Here is a 22,480-nt window from a genome sequence, read left to right on the forward strand (position 1 = left end):
ACTTGTTTCTCCGTCCAATTATTTAAGACAATTTTTATTTTAGGTTGTCCCAAATAATATGATATATTTTTATTTTAAGCTCACATCAAAATTAAATTAGTGGATTAATGAAGGCAACCCTAACTTATTTTCCCCTACCTAATGGTTGCGTCATTCTCTTCTATCTCATTTGTCATCACCATCAACAGCCGAGTACTCGCACCCATTCAGCAATAGCTGCCTCGCAGTCCCCATCGGAATCTGCACACACTCCACTGGTTGCTCGTCGTAATCTCCAGAGGCAGCCCGTCGACGTTTCTCCCTGTCGAAGCCTCTTCCCGTCAGCCGCTAAACCACCTCACAACGTAACTTTGCAGCCCTTAAGCAGTACCCAAACCTTGATTCCGGAGAATACGATGGGATTTCACCGAAAATGACGCAATCAACAACTTAACATCGTCGTACAACAGTTTCACAGCCGCATTCAGCCACCATCGACGCGGGCAACGACAAGCAACAGTTAATTTTCCGATCTTCGTGGAGGATAAATCGTTGGTGCTCCTCATGGCTCTCTTGTGATTAGGACCATTGTTGTTCGAACTTCATTTGCTGTCAATATTGCCTTTTCTCAATTGTGGTGTTAGGCAAACTTCCCACATTGTCTAAATACTACAACTAGTTCTTAATTTGTAGATTTAAACTTGTTATTAAATTGAGATTTTATAAAAAAAAAGAAAAAAAAGAAAAAATAGGATCCCTTGAAAGCACAAGATAGCAGACTAAGGACCCGAGTATTGAAAATGAGCTCGTCAAACCAAAGAGATCAAACAAAGAAGCCTAGCAAAACACGCAGGACAACCTTAAACAAGCGAAAACTGCAGCACGCTAAGTACCCAATCGCATAAATCACCTACCAAAAAGGAATATCAGCGTTGGTGTGAAAGTCGTCCAACTCCATTTCATCCGACCAACGTCTGCTGATTTAAACTTGTAATGTTTGTGAATGGGATTTAATTTGACTACGTCAATTAGGATTTAATAGAATTAAAATACACATTAAATATGTGAGATTCCTCTCATTTTTCTCCTGATTTAACTCTCCTAAATACTTGTGCCGAAAAGTTTTGTGTCTTAAATAATGGGACGGAGATAGCACTACATAATTATAATTAGAGGCAATATTCCAACAATCATAAAAGGGCTAAATATCACTTTTTGGCTCATTGTTTGAGTGTTTTTTCAAAAATATCTCACCTAAAAGGTTAATTACAAGTGGTGAAACAAAAGCCTCCAACATATTTGAATTAAGAGCTTGATAAGAAAATAATGACCTGAGTAGTTAAGATCCAAAGATATGCAGACGATTCAACAGAGAAGAACCTTCAAGAACACTTAATATTGTTTCTATTTCTTAAAATTCCATCCCGATTACAATGGAGTATAAGGAGTATTTATAGAGGTTACAAGGTGGTGAATCGTAATTGAGTGGGTAGTGTCTTAACCGGTGAATCATGATCGGATTGTGAATTTTACCTAGTATCGAACGTGAGAATCGAAAGAGAGCTGAGTGGAATTGAATTGCCGAGAACAAAAAAGAGTTTGCCGTTGTATTGAGAAAGTGCGCGTGAAAATTCATGGTACAAGTGCATGGATATTTATAGAATACACTTTAGGGGCAAAATAGTAATTTCAGTCTTGAAGTCACGTTCCCCACGTGGTCAGGGGTACTGGTGTTTCACGAAACCAACACCTAAACTACAAAGCTGAAATCATAAACTATACCTAGTAGAGATGATCGGAAAGAGCGAAGTAAACGATCGGAGAACTTAACACAAGAGAGAAAATAGTTGTTATATTCAAAAACAAGAGATAGCGTAGTTATAATGCACGAGTGCGGAGCCTATTTATAAACTACATAGAGGGGCAAAATGGTAAATTCGCCTGTAACGCATGCGCCTTGCATGATCGAAGGATAAAATAGTAATTTCGTCTCTACGCGGGGGCTCTCCCGCGTTTTCTGGTGACTTCTCTGGCGTGGGTGACATCTCTGGCGAGAGTGACTTCTCTGGTGTGGGTGACATCTCTGGCGATGGTGGCTTCTCTGGCGAGGGTGGCTTCTCTGACTCTGATGACTTCAGTGGTGAGGGTGATTCCTCTGGTACCCCGAGGTTACTTTTTAACCTTTGGTACCCCGCGTTTTTCACTATTTTTCTTCTCCAAGTTTTCCGAACTCCTTCATCTGCAATTTCCGGCGATCCTCCCTCCTGTTCCGGCGTATTGTTCCGCGATCCCTCCGCTCCAGTTTTCATTGTCAGTCTTCCCTTGACCTAGGTAACTTGCGTACCCTATTCTCCCGATATTTGTGATTAGTTGTAGAGTGATTTTGAAATTTGTTGGTGCTCTGATTGAGCGTGTTAGAAACCCTAGGTTTTGAATATTCTGACCATGGCCTCCACTTCCGCTCCCCAAATCTCGCAGTCGCCTTCTCCTTCTCCCCGTGATGCTTCATCTTCTTCTTCTCAGCCCCAGAGTCCTGAACATCTTCCCTCCCCTTCTGCCTCTCATGATTCTCAAACTGTTCCCGATTCTCCAATTGTTCCCAGTTCTTCCCAACCAAAAAAGAGAACCAGAAAAACACCCCAACCCCCAAAGAGTATTCCTGAATCCCGCCTTGGTGTCGCGGCGGTGGAGAAATTAAAGAGCAAGTGTCGACGCCCTGCAGGTTTACAATTCACGGCCTTCTCTAAAGCCTCAACACCCCCTGAGAAACTTCGCGACCACAAAACAATCGCCATCTGGCAGGCCCAGATAGATGCTGGCCTACGGCTCCCTCCTCCTACCCTTCTGGTTGACGTTTGCAACCATTTTCGTATCCCTTTTTATCAGGTCGCACCCTCTGCCATTCGGAGGCTAAATGCCTTCCATATTCTATGCCGCGCCCACGGTGTTGGGGACACCGCCAAACTGTTTTGCCAGACCCAATCCCTTCGTATGCAGGGCAGTCCCCTGTATAGCTTTGCTGGTCTTCCAAAACGTCCTACTACCTTTCTTTCCTCTCTAAATTCTTTTGATAAGGGCTTTTTGAGCTACTATTGTTATGTGCGCACTCTTATCGGCTCCTGGCGTGATTATAACGTTCGTGAACTGGAATGGCATAATCCACGGACTACTTATAAGCCCGCCTCCCTAGAGGCTCCCTCGACCTTTGACTTGGGGGTCATAACCCGTCTGAACGCTATGAACGAAGCCCAGCCTTTAGAATGTAAATACCTTGCTGAGAACAATTCAGCTCTGGCATACAATGGCCTATTTCCCCTGTATCCCAAGAAATCGATAGGTAAAAAATATGCATTAGAAAATACATTAGTTTTTGTTACCCTGGTTTAACGGTGTAGAATTCTGATCTGCAGACATGTCTTGGAGAAAAAAGTGCGGGGAAAATTTGCCTGACGTTGCTCCTGTGGTAGAGGTCCCCTCAGAACAACCGACCGGGACCGAGCTGATCATCGTTCCCCCTGTAGTAGAGGTCCCAGAGGGGAATGTGGAAGCCTCCCGCACGTTTAATGCAGAGGAGGTTGATGCAGGTAGCCTTGTTCACAGGCGCGGACGCCCCAGCACTGGTGGTGCATCTGGTGCCGGTGAAGAAGATGTCCAGATTGTAGACATCACTGGTGAAGTTCCCTCACCCGACTCGGTCCCAGGTGTCACCCTTACTGAGCTTTCGAAGAAAAGGAAGAGGGGTTCCCTGATCTCCGTGGGTGAGAAAGAGAAGCAAGAGGGCCTGAAGAAGGCCGCCAAGTCCAAGGAGCCAGCGAAGAAGTCTGCTGGTGGTTCGAAGGTCCCCCCTTCTGCTGGGGGAAAGGGCAAGGGCAAGGCTGTGGTCTCCGCTGAAGATGAGTCGGAGGATATTGTCCCTGGCCCGATTTCAAGCTTATCGGGGCAGGGGTTTATCGATGCCCTGTCCTCTCGTGTTCACTCAAAAGACAAGGAGAAGATGGAGAACTTGACACGAGGGGCTTTGGCAAGTCTGCTTGCCCAGACGGCTCTTCAGGTACTTTGCAGCTGGTATCCTTATCTAAAAAATTTAAGTTACTAACCTTTTGATTGTTCTGGTGGACCCCCTTTCTCTGAAGAAAATCATTCCTTTGGTGAAGATGGTTTATTTGTTCTGACCTAACCCATTCTATTTCCCTGCAGGTGGAGGCTCGGTTCTAGGGAGCTATCCAGCGCATCTACGATTATGATGTGTTGGAAAAGGATAGAGAAAAGGAGCAGGCATATATTGCCAAACGTGACGACGCTGTTGCTGGGGTAGTGGAGCGCCTGAGTGGGGCTGAGGCAGAGATTGCTGAGCTGAAGGCCAAGCTGGCCCAAGTAGAGGTAGAGAAGTCGTCCCTGGCCTCTGAGCTGACCAGGGTGACAAGGGAGAGCCATGAGAGCCTTATGAGGTTCAAGGCGGGGTATGAAAAAGATTATAGGGAAGCCAGGCGTGATTGGAGGAAGACACTTGTGGAGGCCCAAAACCGTGCTTACGTCCTGGGAGCACGAGATCAGCGCTTGGAGTATTTCTTGTCTCCTCAAGGTCAGCACTTCCTAGGGGTGATGCTGGAGGGTACCTTGGAGGCCTTCAAACGGACTCCAGAGTACCTGGCGGACTTCGGGCCCCTCTTTGCTTATGTGATAAAGCAATCCGCCTCCAAGGCGTTAGAGATGGCGGGGGCGACTCCAGAGCAACTTGCTACCCTGGATCTGCGAGCCTTGATGGATAATCTCCAAGATGAGGAGATAAATAAGCTGATGAAGATCCCTGAGAATTCCCCAGAGAAGCCGGTGTGGTGGTATCCAGTGCTGGAGAAGGCTATTCCTTTCTTTGCTTTTGGAGTAGGGTCTGACACATTGCCCTCTGCTCCCGTGTATATGCCTGCCTTCTCTGCTTCCCTAGTGGGCTTCGTGAACAAGTTACGGGATCCCACTGGCAACAGTACTCGGAAATTCTCCCAATACAGCATGAGGCCTCCTCTGCCCTCTGATTTGGGCGGATCCGCTTCCTCTTCTGCCGCAGTGGATCAGCTTCTCGATCTGTACAGGGACGAGAAAACATATGTGCAAGAAGCTGTGAAATTGCTGGATATGGAGTCCCGTCTTCCAAAGGCGAAAGAAGCTGGCATGCTGCCGGTGTTTACAGAGGGAGCTTCTGCTAGTCAGTCCCCTGCAAGTGGTGCCCTTCCTCTGAATTCCTCTGCCTCTGCTTCCGCTTCCTCTGCAGCTGCTCAAGACTCTGCTGCTCTTCCTACTTGATGGCCCTGATCTCCTTCCTGCCTTATCAACAGATTTTTATAACCCTGTAATTTGTAAAGACCCAATACTTACTTTTGGTTTTCGATATGCAACTCTGCCTTCTTGGCATGTTTATATGAAATTTCCTCCCTGTTTGTGCTGCTTTTCCCTTCATTTTTTGTGTTGTTTTTGTTGCTCGTTTATGTTGAGTTTATATTCCCGTATTTCCTCTGCTGGTTTGGTTTGATTTTGATGACTCCTCTGGCGAGGATTCTGATGACTCTTCTGACGAGGATTCTGATGACTCCTCTGGCGAGGATTCTGATGACTCCTCTGACGAGGATTCTGATGACTCCTCTGGCGAGGATTCTGATGACTCCTCTGGCGAGGGTTCTGATGACTCCTCTGGCGAGGATTCTGATGACTCCTCTGGCGAGGATTCTGATGACTCCTCTGGCGAGGATTCTGATGACTCCTCTGGCGAGGGTTCTGATGATTCCTCTGGCGAGGATTCTGATGACTCCTCTGGCGAGGATTCTGATGCTGCTTCCCGTTTAAGTCTTCTTTTGTTGCTTCCCATCCAAGCACTCCTTTGCTGCTTCCCATCCGAGTTTGAGCACTCTGCGCGGAGCATGGAGGACCCTGGGGGTGCAACCAACTTTTGCGGCTTACGATTGAATAGTAACCCTCTGCGCGGAGCATGGAGGACCCAGGGGGGCGTAACCAACTTTCGCGGCTTACGATTAAATAGTAACCCTCTGCGCGGAGCATGGAGGACCCGGGGGGGCGTAACCAACTTTCGCGGCTTACGATTAAATAGTAACCCTCTGCGCGGAGCATGGAGGACCCGGGGGGCGTAACCAACTTTCGCGGCTTACGATTAAATAGTAACCCTCTGCGCGGAGCATGGAGGACCCGGGGGGGCGTAACTAACTTTCGCGGCTTACGATTAAATAGTAACCCTCTGCGCGGAGCATGGAGGACCCGGAGGGTGCAACCAACTTTCGTGGCTTACGATTAAATAGTAACCCTCTGCGCGGAGCATGGAGGACCCGAAGGGTGCAACCAACTTTCGCGGCTTACGATTAAATAGTAACCTCTGCACGGAGCATGGAGGACCCGGGGGGTGCAACCAACTTTCGTGGCTTACGATTATGTGCAACCTCTGCGCGGAGCATGGAAGGCCCGGATGGCACGACCAACTTTCGCGGCTTACGATTAAATGGTAACCCTCTGCGCGGAGCATGGAAGGCCCGGATGGCACAACCAACTTTCGCGGCTTACGATAGCTTCCCTCCCTCTGCGCGGAGCATGGAAGGCCCAGATGGCACAACCAACTTTCGCGGCTTACGAGCGCTTCCCTCTGATTTGCAGCGTGATTCCTCTGCTTTTCCCCTTGACTTGCTGCGGGACAATTTTTGAATTTAAAAATTGGGGACTACGGGTATACACCCTACTCCCCCCTTTGGTGACATGTGCAATACTCTGTTATGAACATGTTGGCCCAATTACTTCTTGTTCCATCTCCGGCCCATAAACTCGCGTGAGCCCATTGCCCTTTAGCCCTTTTCTTAGGCCCAATACCATCTCTATATATACCCCTCCACCCTTCATGACCTAGCTCAGAATCCCTTATTTCCTTTCCGCCGCCCCAAACTGCTCTCCTCTCAAACCCTAGATCTCCCGTCCTTTTGGCTCAAGATGTCTTCTTATCTTGGTTGTAACGCCCTCAGTCGGGGGAGTGAGTCCTGCTAAGAAAGTACTCAGTGTTGGAGGCTGAAAAGGCAGGACTCTCCCCCGCCTGAGGGTTTTATCTCCAGGATTCCTGAAGAAAGCTCCCTCCCTGTATCGTCCCTAGCTTGGTTATAAGGCACTCAAGTATGGGAAGTTCCCCTCAGAACACTCACATCCTTGAAGGCTTTGCTTTTCCCTCTGTGCTCCCAGTGCAGATCTCTAGCTTTGTGGTTGTAAGGAGCGGACTTCCCGTATTTGAGAGCATTATTACCGGTTTCCCGAGATCTGGACGTTGGTTGGTCTTTTCCTCCGTATTCTTTCCTTTTGGCATTTTGACTTGTTGCTTTTCTTGGTATTCTGCAGGCATGGGGTAGATCTGGAGTAGATCTGAGAAGTGGGGATGTTCCAACGGAGCAGAAGAACCTGAAGTGTTGGCGCATGGAAGAGAAATCGCCGATCCCTGATGTTTGCTTTTCCCTTTGACCTGCTGAAAAGTGGTTTTGTTTTTGTTTTTCCCTTGACCTGCTAAGAAGCAGTTTGTATTTGTTTCTCCCTTGACCTGCTAAGAAGCAGTTTGTATTTTGAATTTGAAAATTGGGAACTACGGGTATACACCCTACTCCCCCCTCTGGTGACATGTGCAATGCTCTGCATGAACATGTTAAGTGGTATATGTAAAGTAAGAAAGCGATAATTGAAATAAATGAAACAACACCAGGGAATTTCCTAGAACCACATATCTGTTTTATTGATATCATGGCCCCGGACCTCGTTAAAACCCCTGTGGGGAAAAAGAGTATCCGGTCTACAAGTGATTATTCCTGCTGAGTAGCAGTTATACATAGAACTTTTTAAGCGTGTTTATATTCCATGGCCTAGGTAGAGCTCTGCCGTCTGAATCCGACAGTATGTACGCTCCCCCCCCTAAGACCTCTGTGACGATGAACGGTCCTTCCCAGTTAGCTTCAAATTTGCCCACTGCCCTTAATGCGTCGGCTCTCTTTAGGACCAAATCGCCCTTGACCAGCTTCCGCGCTCTGACCCTTTTGTCGTACCCTGCTTTGATGACACCTTTATACTTTGCTGCTCTGATTTGAGCTTCTTCTCGCTGTGCTTCCACAAGGTCGAGCTCTGTTCTTCGAAGATCGGCGTTATGCTCTGTATCATAGGCGATGATGCGGTATGATTCCAGTCTGGCCTCCGCTGGTATCACTGCGTTGGATCCATATACAGCGTGAAAGGTGCCTCGCCTGTTGCCGTCTTTGGGCTAGTTCGGTAGGCCCAGAGAACGGTGTCCAACTCCTCCACCCATTTCCCTCTACTCTGGTTCAGCCTCTTCTTGATCCCTTCACAAATTATTCTGTTAGCTAATTCCACTTGGCCATTTGCTTGTGGATGAGCCACTGAGACGAAACGCTGAGTGATATCCATTCGGTCACAAAAATCCGCGATTCTCTGCCCTGTGAACTGAGTCCCGTTATCAGACACAATGATTCTCGGTACTCCGAATCTGCAACAGATGTTCCTCCAAATGAAGCGTTCCACTGTAACTTCATCAATCTTGCCCACAGCCTCGGCCTCGACCCATTTAGAAAAATAGTCTACTGCTACGAGGAGAAAGCATTTCCCCCCAGGCGCTGTAGGCAACTTCCCGACTATATCGATGCCCCATTTGTCAAACGGACATGCAGCGTACATGACACCCATAGGCTCCCCTGGTATGTTGATTCTCCCAGCATGCCTCTGGTAAGCTTCGCATTTACGGACAAATTCTCTGGCTTCCTTGTTGATGTGGGGCCAATATAACCCTGCCCGGATGATTTTACGTACAAGATCTCGAAATCTTGTATGCCCACCACATCAACCTGCATGAATTTCTTTCAAAGCAAAATTAGCCTCCTCTGGAGATAAACATTTTAGCAAGGGTTGAGTGAAAGATCGTTTGAAGAGCTGATCGTTAATTAAGCAGTAATTTTCATAGCGAGCCCTCTGATTTGATTCTCTGCTTAGCCGCTCCCCTGTCTTGAGAAAGTGTATGATCGGAGCCCGCCAATCGTCCCTGATCTCCACTGAGAAAACCTGCGAAGTCTCCATCTCTCTGGTATCACAGAGTAAAATAATCTCATCGCTCCAAGTTTGTTCTACAGCGCTAGCCATGCGTGCCAGTAAGTCTGCTTTCGTGTTCTCTTCCCGGGAAATTTGCTCAAGTTTAAATTCCATGAACTTTTCTTTTATTTCACTGATTTTGGAATGGTACGCTTTCATCCGCTGATCTTTGACATTATAACCTCCCGAGAACTGTTGAGCTACCAGCTGGGAATCTGTCTTGATGATGACACATTCGGCCTTGAGCTCTGACAGAATGTGTGCCCCTCTGACCACTGCTTCATACTCGGCTTCATTGTTAGACAACCGGCAGGTGAACTTTATGGCAAATTGATATGTCCCATAACCCGGTGAAGTGATATAGACCCCGATCCCACATCCCTCTTTTGTTACCGATCCATCCACAAAGGCCACCCAGAACTCTGGTATGGGACGACGGGTTGTTTCTTGTATGAAGTCTGCTAACGCTTGTGCTTTGATCACCGTTCTCGGCTCGTACTCTACATCATACTCCCCAAGCTCCACAGCCCATTTAACCATTCTTTCTGACAAATCCGGGCGGCCCAGCACTTGTTTGAAAGGTAGAGACGTACGCACCACCACTCGATGTGAAAGGAAATAGGGCCTCAACTTTCTTGCCGTAACCATGACTGCCAGAGCAGCCTTCTCAATCTCTGTATAATTTAGCTCGGCCCCTTGAACTATTCTGCTGACAAAATAAATTGGTCTCTGAAGACTTCCCTCTTCTCTGATGAGTACCGAGCTAACTGATTATTCCCCCACGGCTATGTACAAATATAGTGTTTCTCCTGGTACCGGCTTGGTCAGAGTCGGGAGTTTGGCCAGATACACTTTAAGATCCTCAAATGCCGCTCGGCATTCCTCTGTCCACAAGAATTTGGTTCCTTTCCTTAGGATTTTGAAAAATGGCATGCTACGCTCTGCCGATCGTGATATAAACCTGCTCAGCGCAGTGATGCGCCCGTTCAGAGTCTGCACCTCCTTGATTCCTCTGGGCGGTGTCATTTCCATAATAGCTTTGACCTTTTCTGCATTAACCTCAATCCCGGCAGGCGTGACTTTATATCCCAAAAACTTCCCTGTTGTGACCCCAAAGGTGCATTTCGCAGGATTCAACATAAGCCGATGATCTCTGACCACCGTGAAGATTTCCTCCAGATTAGAAACATGATCCTCTGCCCTGACGCTTCGTACAAGCATGTCGTCCACGTACACTGAGATATTCTTAGTAAGCTGTTCCTTGAATATTTTTTCCATCATTCGCTGATACGTAGCTCCTGCATTTTTTAGGCCAAAAGGCATACTTTTCCATCCATATACCCCACAACAAACGGCGAAAGCCGTTTTGGCGATGTCTCCCCTATTCATCCTCACCTGATGATATCCCTGGTATGCATCCATCATGGATAGTAAAGCACACCCCGAAGTGGCATCCACCAGCTGGTCAATCCTCGGCAGAGGATAGTGATCTTTCGGGCAAGCGGCGTTCAGGTCTCTGAAATCTACGCACATCCTCCACGTATTTGTCTTCTTTGGTACCATCACCGCGTTTGAAATCCATTCTGGATATTGCACCTCCACGATGTGCCCTGCTTCCAATAGCCCATAAACCTGCTCCCTTATTGCAGCATCCTTCTCGGCCCCAAAATTCCTTGTTCGTTGTTTTACTGGCTTGATTTTAGGATCCACATTAAGGCAGTTGTGACACCCAAATCCATTTTAAATTTACATGAAAACGCACGCGGAAAAACTATGAATATAAATAAATATTTAACAAGAAAATAGTGAAATAAATATTTTATTTAAAAAAAAATACTTTACTAAATATGACATTTTTAAGTAAAACTGAATTCAAAAATATTTGATTCGCCATTCGACCTTCCACGCGCCTCCGGCCTTTAAAACCCTGAAAATGTTAAGTATGGGATGAGCATACAGGGTACACTCAGTGTGGGAACATGCAATCATTGTCCAAATTAATAAAACGGTAACACATACTGTCATTTCATACATATTCTCAATTCGCACTGTGGCAATCCAAGGACTGTGAAGTCCCGGACCCTATTCACGGGCCCCTGGCGATAATATAATAGTTGCAACTATAACATGTAATCGCATTGTGGCAATCCAAGGACCTTTCCGTCCTGGACCCTATTTACGGGCCCCTAGCGATACATAATTCATAACTTTAAATCGCATTGTGGCAATCCAAGGACTGTGAAGTCCTGGACCCTATTTACGGGCCCCTAGCGATAAATGTAATTCATAACACATATGGTAAACACATAATATTAAAATGGACAATAATTAACCACGTGCATGTATTAAAATAAATCCCACACCTGAATTTTGAACTTGAACTTCTTCAACTTGAAAGCTAACTCGAGTAATTCAATTAAAATTAACGTCCTAGTCGCGCCGCACCTAGTAAGATAAATTCAAATAATAACATATAAGGGCCTAAACGTACTTGAAAATAATTAAAATTAAAGAAAATTTCATAAAACTTTTAAAAGCCATTGGTCTTATAAAATACTTAAATAACTTGTTTTAATAGTTCAAATCTAAATTTAAAATCATACCCAATTAATTAATAAAATTAGCCCACACTTCAAGCCCAATAATAAATTGAAGCTTTAGCCCACCCTTGAGCCCAAAATGCCCATTCTAATTCACCCTACTTAAAACCTCATTTTGACTTTCACACCCAACACACACACACAACTCACGCACACACCCACAGCTGCTCACTCCCTCTCTCCCTTCCTCCCTCGACCCTCTTCCTCTCGGCCTCCTACCGCCGCGCCACCGCACGGCAGCGCCGTCGGCGGAGACCGACGGCTCCGCCTCCTCTCCCTCTTCTTCCTATCTCCCTCTCACCCCTCACTTCTCGCCCTCTTCCCTCATCTCTCTTTCTCCTCCCCTGCCCCTGTCCTCGCCGCATCAGCCGCAGCCGCGGCCGCGCCTTCTCCGGTGACTCTTCGTCGCTGTCTTCCTCCCTTCTCTAGATCCGGCGCCGTTCACAGTTCCCCTGCCACCACCGCCACCTCCTGCTCTCTATCCACCGGCCGCCGTGGCGCAGGCAGCGCTTGGCGGCGCCGTCCAGTCACCTCCCCCTGTTCTATGCCACAAACTCCCATCTCCAGTTTCTTCTCCTATTTTTTTCCTTTTCTGTGTAATTAGTAATATCTCTATTCTATTTGATTTCCTTATGGAATTTACAGAAAAAGGATGTATGCATGTTTTGATTTGAAAACAGAATTTTGTTGTAAAGTTTTGATTTTTGGGCAGATATGAAAACAATGAAGAAATCATTGATGTGCTGGAATAAAATTGCATAACTTTACAAAATAATTAAAGTTACCAGCTGAATGAGAGGAGCAGAATGAGATATGTGGTGAGAGGAAACATCAATGGTTGGATTTACGATTTTGAAAGGTTTTGAAGTCTTTTCCGAAAATGGAAAGAAATAAACATGATAAAAATGAGGCGGTGGAAACTGGTAGATAAACTTTAAATAGAATGAATTGGGTGAGCTGCACGTAATTGAATTTGTGCTGCTCAAGATTAAGAAATAAAATAGTAGAACTTGCTCCCCAAGAATTTGAAAGTTAAATATGTGGCTGAGGTAAAAATCGAATTTGTGGCTGGAAGGGTGGAAACATATTGCTGCTAATCCAGCATTCTTTCGAAAAGATCATGGGTTCTCTCAAACTTTAGCCCATTAAGGTAAGATAAACAAATAATAATTTAGGCCCAATTTATGAAGTTATCATTCAGCCCAATATAAATAGACTACAACTAGTTTTATTTAGGCCCAATAATATAAAAATATATGCAAATATTCATTCAGCCCAATTATGTAAATATTTATTGCTAAGTAAAAATCTGTAATCTAAAATTAATAATCTAACTAGGGGCGCGACTAGATTCATCACAAACTCGACTCATGGATATATATATATATATATATATATATTAATAACTCGAAAATATAATAATTTCCAAATAAAATTTGCAAAGGAAGTAAATGGTTTTGGGCTGTGACAGCAGTGCTCTGCCAGCCTTCTATCGATTCCCTTCAAATCGGCGGTGCTGAATGCGATCCGCATTTCTGCGCAAGCAAACAATGAGCTCGTCTCTGACTTGATCACTCATGTTAGACCCAATTTTGGTCTGAAACCCTTCTTTTCCAGGGAACAATTCGATCATGTTGCAGACATCGCTGGTGGATACCAACGCAGTTTTTTCTGTACAATCTCTGTCTTTCAATAGATCCGCCAACTCTTGACGCTCCTCTGCCGAGGCATTCACCTCGTCCACCTTTCCCCTCTTTCGTGCATCTGATCCCTCTGTCATTCTTTCTCTTTTCTGTCCCGATGAGTGTGTAAGCATTTGGACATGGCATGCTTTTGACGCTGTGTGATCCCCACAAACTTCCCCTACTCTTCCCCCCTCGATGGGGAATTTCATTTTCAAATGAAACATGGAGATTACTGCCCTGAACGCCGTCAAGGCAGGCCGTCCCAATATGACATTGTACGCGGGTTTGGGCAAATCCACAACTAGAAATCGTATCATCCTTGCTCGGCTGCTAGCGGCTGCACTACCAAGGATTAATGGCAACTCCACATATCCTAACGGCATGACCATCTCTCCCCCGAACCCAAACAAAGGGGCATTCGTTGGCTCAATCTTTACTTCAATTCCCATATTTTGAAGGCATTCCTTGTACAAGATATTCACGGCACTACCCGAGTCAACAAAGATACGGTGAACCATGCACCCTGCTATGTCCGCCATGATGACCAGCGCGTCATCATGCGGGTACATTAGTGTACGTATATCCTCTGCTCCAAAAGTGATCGCCGGCTCCTCTGCCGCACTCGTAATTTCCATGACCTGTTTGTGGTAATATCCTGACTTTACTGCTCTGATGACTTGGTTTTTAGCCCGATTTGATGTGGGCGTCCCATTCTCTCCGCAAATCATATGCACTTCCCTTCTGTATGGTGGAGGAGGGGCTTGCCTCTCTGCCCCCTCTCTGCGATTATCCCGGTTGTCATCAGGCCTACGATCTCTGTTGTTCCCCTGCTCTTGTCGCTGATCCCGGTTATTTCTCTGATCCCTCTGATCTCGCTGGTCCCTCTGATCCCTTTGATCTTTCTGATCATTCCGCCTCTGGCCCTCATTTCCTCTGTCAATGAACTGGTCGAGATATCCCTGGCGCACCAATAACTCCAACTGGTGCTTAATTAAGATGTCCGCAATATTTTGTGTAATGTCCAAAAGAATTGTGATACTCACATAACTTGTTATTAGACCCCTCCTGGGGCGGCCCATTCCGATAGGTTCCCGGTGCTCGAAAGAACGGTTGGTCTTTTATCAAATGGAAGATTTCATCTTGTGGTTTATTCAAGGGCGTGTACTCAGTAAACCGCGTAACCTCATTCACAGTGCGTTGTTGATGGGACGGCATTCCTCCCTGGGGTGGCAGTACCCTCGGAGGCAATCCTCTGAATGGGGCCCTTTCTTGATGTCTCTGTCTCTCGGGTGCTTCCTCGGCCTTTTTGACTTTATGTTTATCATTTTCCACTTTTCTTGCCATCTTGGCGTCCTCTAACTGTAAGTAACCTGGCAACCTTGCCATAATATCATCGAAATCCCTTGCTGGTCGGATTTGCAATTCGTCAAAGAAGATCCCCGGCCTGAGTCCTCGAACATATGCGCAATTTTTGATTTGTGATTCTGCCTCTGGTACTTCCAGAGCGGCAAGATTAAACCTCGCTGTGTACTCCCGCAGTGTCTCACCCTGATCCTGCTTGATGTCCATCAGTGAGAGAGCTGACTTCCCTACCCTCCGTGAGCTCGCAAACTGTCGTAGGAAGCGAGTCTGTAAATCTTCAAAAGAGTAAATAGAATTCGGGGGATGCGTCCCAAACCATAGCTGAGCTGGTCCGGTAAGAGTAGTTGAGAAGATACGGCACTTGATGCCCTCAGTGTACATATGCAGCATAACCAACCCTTCAAACCGATTGAGGTGCACCTCCGGATCGGTAGTGCCATCATAATCCAGCGAGATGGGCTTGTAGCTTCTAGGTAAAGTGTCTGCCAAAATATCGTCAGAGAAAGGACTACGGTTGTTGATAGGATGAAACCTTGAAGTCTTAGCCCTCTTGTCTTCCTTATATCTTCCCTGCTCCCTTCTGTCCCTTGGCATGTCCCGGTCATGACGTTTGTGAGCCCGGTGCCCTGGCCTGCCAGAGGAAAACTCCAGCTCCCTTTCTTCTACTCTTTCGGTGTACCGTGATTTTTCCGGGCGGTGAGACTTCTCTGCTCTGTAGGACCGCTCAGATCTCTGTTCCTTGTCTTCCCTCCGGGATTTCTCCCTCAGCGATTCTTCCAGATTCTCAAGTTGATGTTTCAACTGTGACACTTGCTTTTTCAACCGTGCCTTCTCCTTCGGTCTCTCTTCCTCAAACACAAGGGAGACGGATTGACTGTCAGACTCGTCAACCCGTTCTCTCCTGACAACACTGTTAAACCTAACACGGCTCCCCTCTGGTATAGCTAGTTCTCTGTCAGCAGCGTCCCCTTGCATTTCTCCAGGCATCACAGCCTGTTTGTTGATTGCCAGTATGTTTGCCTCCTGGGCAACGGGAGGTGGGGCCTCAGTGCCCTGCGGATTGGTTGCTCCAACCGGGGTAGCCACAGTAGGGATGACAGACATCATCGGAGTTCCCAGTGCCTGCCGCATGTTGGCATAGCTGAGCAAGGCCATCATTTGCTCTGCCAACCCGAAATTAATCGATCCTCCTCCAGACGCGGGGGCCAGACTTGGCAGATCAGAACCCGGTGTTACCAAAGCAAACCTCTGGGCGTTGACATTCAACCCTGTTGTCGGCGTGGCTGAGATAGCCTGAAAACCCAGTGGCACAGTGAAAGTGGGGTTACCCTGAAGGCCAGTGAACAATGAGGTAGGCACCTCAGTAGTGACAGCAGCAGAATCAAACTCCTTCTCCAAGTTCCGGTGAGCATCAGAGGATCCCATGGTACCTGCATATAAACAGAGTGAGAGAAAAATCCTAGCGACGAAAGCATAAATCCTCCGCTTACGGATTGAAATCCCGATATAAGAGATCCAATAAGAAATCCCGGATACCGGTACAGAGACCGTTAAAAAATTCCCCTCGAAGTAACTCTATGCACTGGGAAATAAACCCAGGGCATAGATTGAAAAAACAGAACCTGCATAACGGAGTTTTCCCCGGTGAACCCGCATTAAGATCCGACGAAAAAAACAGAGCATCAAGAAAACCAAAACAACCATCAAAAGGCTTGTCAGCACAATACGTTAGAAGTGAAAGATAAATAAGAGCTATGTAAGGAAACGAACATCACAACCTAAGATTAATACAATCATGCCCTATAATAACCACAAAACCTACAACCAACAAAAATATCATGGCAATCAGCCAAATTAGCAGCATAATGCGTTAATCCGAGCATAAAACGAAGATTAGTCGAAGATGGTGAAACACAAATCAATAACTATTCTTCTGGAATGAAAATAAGCCTAATTATAGCAGGGACATAGTACTAATCGGCATATTATCTGTGCAAGACCCGTAAATCTACGACACCGAACCAGGATAATCGGCAACAAAGTAACGACCGACATATTATTGGTGCAAAACCCATAGATCCGCCACAAAAATCCAGAATGACAGGAACAGAGCATCATTCCAGAATTTAGTGACAAAACAACAATTAACCATAGAAAACATGGAAAACATTGATAAGCATCACCCATAAACGAAAAATTCCCACCGATCAGCAACACAAGCTAAATCACTAATAAAATAGAGTATTAACTAACATTCTACCGAAGCAAAAACCCACCAATCACCAGCGAAAGCCCAATATAAGCAAAAACAGAACAATATTCCACAATTCCCCGATACAATCGTCAGATCTATAAATAGAACCCCCATTTTATGAAGAAACCTCTCATTCGTTAACAATTGAACCGATTGAGCGGTAAATAAACATAGATTCCCCCACAATTCACTGTTCGTGAGTCTCACCACCTTTTCCCATGCATCGAACACATAAATAGACATAGATCGCAACAGATTAACAACATAATAGCCCGACAAACGTAATAAACTAACTAAAATCGTCTGGATGCCCGAACAATCAGCGTAAATAGTCCCGACGCACGCAAATCCGATTGGAATTTCAGATCTGCGTACGCCGGCGACCATAACCTCACATCTTAACTCAGTAGCCTTCCCACAGACGGCGCCAGTTGGTGTTTCACGAAACCAACACCTAAACTAGAAAGCTGAAATCATAAACTATACCTAGTAGAGATGATCGGAAAGAGCGAAGTAAACGATCGGAGAACTTAACAAAGAGAGAAAATAGTTGTTATATTCAAAAACAAGAGATAGCGTAGTTATAATGCACGAGTGCGGAGCCTATTTATAAACTACATAGAGGGGAAAAATGGTAAATTCGCCTGTAACGCATGCGCCTTGCATGATCGAAGGATAAAATAGTAATTTTATCTCTACGCGGGGGCTCTCCCGCGTTTTCTGGTGACTTCTCTGGCGTGGGTGACATCTCTGGCGAGAGTGACTTCTCTGGTGTGGGTGACATCTCTGGCGAGGGTGGCTTCTCTGGCGAGGGTGGCTTCTCTGACTCTGATGACTTCTCTGGTGAGGGTGATTCCTCTGGTTCGTATCCTTTCCCTACTCTGCACATATTACTCCTCATCAGGTACTGTGGTTGGTGAAGCATGAAATCTTACCCTAATTAAGAAATGATAAACGAGACAAGATGTACGTGGTTCGATCATAAATGATCTACGTCCACGGGAGTTCTTCGTTGGTTTCACTATACTTTGAGAGAGTATTTACATATTACAAGTGTTGCTCAGAAAATAAATCATGATCTTCAATGTTAATGCTAACCTTCTATTTATAGATGTGAAAGTGAGCCCTAAAGGGCTTAGGCCCATGAATTCTAATAATTGGGTTTAAGCCCTTTAAGGCCTTAATACACTTTAGTCTTGATTTGACCCATCTGCGCTGTCCTTCGTTGCCCGTGTTGAGTAGTTCCTTGAGCTGCGCAGGCAAGTCTGCACCGCTAGGTCCCTTCGTCTGTACTGCCAAGTCCGTTTCTTTGTCTACGCTGCCAAGTCCGTTTCTTCGCCTACGCTGCCAAGTCCGTTTCTTCGTCTACGCTGCCAAGTCCGTTTCTTTGTCTACGCTGCCAAGTTCTGGCTGCGCAGCTCTGGACTGCGCTGCTCTGCTCTGGCCACGCAGCTTTGCTGCACTGCTCTAGTCTGCGCAGCTCTGCACTTTGGTCAAGGCTGATTGACTCTTCGTACTCATTTGTTAGCAAGTCTTTTTAATTAGACCTGCGCTCGTTAGTTCCTTTGATAATAATAACAATAATAATAATCAAGTAAAATGTTCTTGTATTGCCAAGCACAGCGCTGATGAGTATTCTAGTCCTCATCAGCTACTCCCCCTAGTCTGGTTGAACCGTGTCGTCTTCGTGTTCAACCAGTGGTGTGTGATATAGAGTCAGCGCTGTGCTGCTCTCCCGAGTAGGGTCCAAGTGTTTTTTAGCCCTGCAGCCCTGTAACTTATCACAAATCTAGTACTTGTAAGCTTGCAAAATAATCAATGATAGAATAGTACATCCCTGCCAATTTGTCAACAAAAATATCCCAACTCTGTCAAAATATTTAGAATAACAGCAAGAATAATAAGAGTGAAGCAACTCCCTTTCGAACGTGCTCGTTGAGCCGCTTTTTGATTATTATCATTGTGCTCGTGCTAAGGCAGCTCCGGGAGCTTTGTACTTAGGCAGCTCTAAATTTCTTAGGCGGCGAAATTCCCCAAACTTCTCAAACTTAAAAGCATAATCCCCAATATAGTCATTAAAGTTCAGTTGCACATGCAAAAGATGATGTTCCCAATAAAAGTAAAAACAACTCGGGAAGTTAAGGAGTGATACAACAACACCCGAATCATGAATTGAGTTCAAAGTACGTGATCAGCGCAATCTTAACAATCAGCAAGTACAACCCAAGAAAATAACTAATTCATCAAGAATTAACATAATGAAAGGAGATAACTTAGCTTCCTCTTATATTAGTGTTTATCAACGCCGGAAATTCAGCGCAGGCGATGAGATGGACCGATATATGGCATTGACCTGGTGAAGAACAAAGAATGCCCCGCAACGCTGGTGAAGAGCAAAGCATAACATCACAGCGCTGGAAACTTCATTGTATCAAGATCAATAAATCCCATAGAGTTGAGACGCTAGAGTAATTTGTTTGGCTTGGTGATCATAAAAACTGAGACTTTGTCATCCCAGCTAGTTCACCTCAGTGGTGGGTGTGAGTTGCCGACGACGTGATTTAGATTTCGAAAGGCGACATCTTCGTATGTCAAGGAGCTCTGAAGCTGAGAGTGCATCTTCAATAATATCAGCCCATCTTAATCACGAGCGGCAACAAAGGAGAGAGGCGGCGCTGGCTGCGTTGCCGAGCAACAAGCGAGGGAGGCGGCGCTGCCGAGCAGCAACAAGCGAGAGAACAAGTTAGAGAGGCAGCGCTACTGAGCAGCGACAAGCGAGAGAGGCGGCGCTGCCGAGCAGCACCAAGCGAGAGAACAAGTCAGAGAGGCGGCACTGCCGAGCAGCGACAAGCGAGAGAGGCGGCGCTGCCGAGCAGCACCAAGCGAGATAACAAGTGAGAGAGGCGGCGCTGCCGAGCAGCGACAAGCGAGAGAGGTGAGAGAGGCGGCGCTGCCGAACAGCGACAAGAGAGAGAGGCGGCGCTGCCGAGCAGCACCAAGCGAGAGAACAAGTGAGAGAGGCGGCGCTGCCGAGCAGCGACAAGCGAGAGAGGCGGCGTTGCCGAACAACGACAAGCGAGAGAGGCGGCGCTGCCGAGCAGCACCAAGCGAGAGAACAAGCACGAGCCCCTATCCCTTAGGTTTTGAATTTTTTTTATCCCTAAAAAATAGGATATAAGAGGTGATGGGGCCATACACCCCCTACTCCCCCTCCCCCCCAGTGTCGTGCGCGTACTTTAGAAGTCAAGCACGATTGTTGAAGACATGGAAGAGTTGAGAATGCCCCCGAGTAGGGTTGGAAAGCCGGTGCCGAGGAGTGACCCGGGAGAACGGCTGTATTGCCCCTTAAGGCTCATCCTCAGTCTAACTTTCGCGGCTTACGATGTTTCTGCGCGGAGCATAGACATTGAGGCCTTCATCGTGCAATTAATACCTTGAGTTGTGCAATTAATGCCTTGAATTTTGCAATTAATGCCTTGAGTTATGCAGTTAATGCCTTGAATTTTGCAATTAATGCCTTGAGTTATGCAGTTAATGCCTTGAATTATGCAGTTAATGCCTTGAATTTTGCAATTAATGCCTTGAGTTATGCAATTAATGCCCCTGTCTAACTTTCGCAGCTTACAATATTTTCGCGCGGAGCATAGACGATCAAAGAACCCTATCTAACTTTCGCGGCTTACAATATTTTTGCGCGGAGCATAGACACCGTGAACTGACCACGACTCATACATTCTGCACCGACCGAGATAACTATTTTCCCTGTACTTGAAATAGATGCTCTGACTGCGCTGAGATGGTCACACTGGTCGCACTGACATGATCACTCTGACTATACTAAGATAGCCACACTGAGATAGCCACACTGGCTGCGCTGATATAATCACTCTGACTGCACTAAGATAGCCACACTGGCTGCACTGAGATAGCCACACTGGCTGCGCTGATATAATCACTCTGACTGTACTAAGATAGCCACACTGGCTGCGCTGAGATGATCGCGCTGGCTGAGCTGAGATAGCCACACTGGCTGTGCTGAGATAGCCACACTGGCTGCGCTGATATAATCACTCTAACTGTACTAAGATAGCCACACTGGCTGCGCTGAGATGATCGCGCTGGCTGAGCTGAGATAGCCACACTGGCTGTGCTGAGATAGCCACACTGGCTGCGCTGATATAATCACTCTGACTGTACTAAGATAGCCACACTGGCTGCGCTGAGATGATCGCGCTGGCTGAGCTGAGATAGCCACACTGGCTGTGCTGAGATAGCCACACTGGCTGCACTGGGATAGCCGCACTAGCTGTGCTGATAAAGCTCAGATAAATTCTGAGGTTGATAGCTGCACAGGCTGAGATAGCTTGTCCTGACTGCGCTGAGCGAGCTCAGATAAATTCTGAGGTTTACAACTCTGGATCGTAGTTAAGTTACCATTTAAGGTTTTAATATCTGCTACGCGGCTGAGTTGCCATTAATGCTCAAATATCCTGCTAAGTTTTTCGAGAAAGCACATGTGGTGGCATATACTCCACTTCCCCCCTTAGCAACATGTGCATGGGTCAACTAAACATGTTATGTGTATACTTGTGCTTGGTGTCCTCCTTTGTGATGCTAGTGGCGGCGCTGACATGACTATAGTCCCGAAGTAAGTTGTTCAAATTATGTTTCAAGCCTTAGCATATATATGCAGAAAGTATGCAGCTTCATGTACTTAGTCAATTTATATTCTAGCCCTAGGCACGTATGCAGAAGGTGTGCAGCTTCGTGTACTTAGTATTAAATTCCCAAGTCCCATCAGAAGATAATATAAGTCATGCTTATGGCCAAAAACTAAGGTATAACATTTCCTAGTTCCCAATCATGTTTTCATGCTTCGATGAAATAGCTAAGATCATGTAGTAAGGGATTGTAGTTCTGCGAAGTACCTGAGTCACCACTTGTTAGTAGGTGACTTTCTCATGTGTATGGTGTTCACCATATTTGCTCAAGTCTTTCCCCCCAAAGATGTTTATCCTGTGCTGTAAGGATTCTTAAGCGAAGGTGTTAGTAAAAATATGAGAGCCCTTTAAACAGAGCTGTGATTCTCGTTGCCCCGAATAGGCAATATGCGGAGCTGCCAAATTGACCCCGCCAGTTCAAGACTTGGATAAATGTAGAGCCGGCAATCCCGAGAAGTCCCGAGCAGCACTGGGGTTCCCCGTTCTGCTAAGAAGTCAATGCAGAGCTGTAATCATCCGTTGTGTCGAGACGTCCTGAGCAGGACTGTCGCGTGCCCCTCAGTAGTTTGAGAGTTCCCTTGAATAAGTACAAGCGTAGAAATACCCATTTTGATGGCCCTTGTGAAGAATAAAGTAAAAATAGAGCAAAATTAGTTCAAAGACAGATTCGAACCCAAAAATTATAACCAAAGCAAGTAGACGAAGATAAAGATGAGCCAGAGTTAGCTGCGCAGCTGAAGCGCTGCGCTGCCGAACCGTGAT

The sequence above is a fragment of the Salvia miltiorrhiza genome, chromosome 4 (genome assembly GCF_028751815.1).
Source record: "Salvia miltiorrhiza cultivar Shanhuang (shh) chromosome 4, IMPLAD_Smil_shh, whole genome shotgun sequence".
Classification (NCBI taxonomy): Eukaryota; Viridiplantae; Streptophyta; class Magnoliopsida; order Lamiales; family Lamiaceae; genus Salvia; species Salvia miltiorrhiza.